The following is a 260-nucleotide window of genomic DNA, read 5'->3' on the forward strand; positions in this document are numbered from 1 at the left end:
CTTTCTTTCGGGTATCGCCCGGTCACATAAGGCCCATAAAGTCCAAATGATAGAAGACCTTCTATTTTGTTACGAGACAGACTACCTGTGTAGCCCTCCCACGTCCTCAATTAAAGCCCGCTGGATTATAAGTTGACCAAACGACCAATGATGCCCAGAAGTATTGATCTGAAGGTTGGAAACACTAATAGCCTGAGAGGGGTTCCAATAGTGTGCATAGATGGATTATAAGTTGATCAAACAAACAATAATGCCCAAAA

This window comes from Triticum aestivum, chromosome 3A (genome assembly GCF_018294505.1).
Source record: "Triticum aestivum cultivar Chinese Spring chromosome 3A, IWGSC CS RefSeq v2.1, whole genome shotgun sequence".
Classification (NCBI taxonomy): Eukaryota; Viridiplantae; Streptophyta; class Magnoliopsida; order Poales; family Poaceae; genus Triticum; species Triticum aestivum.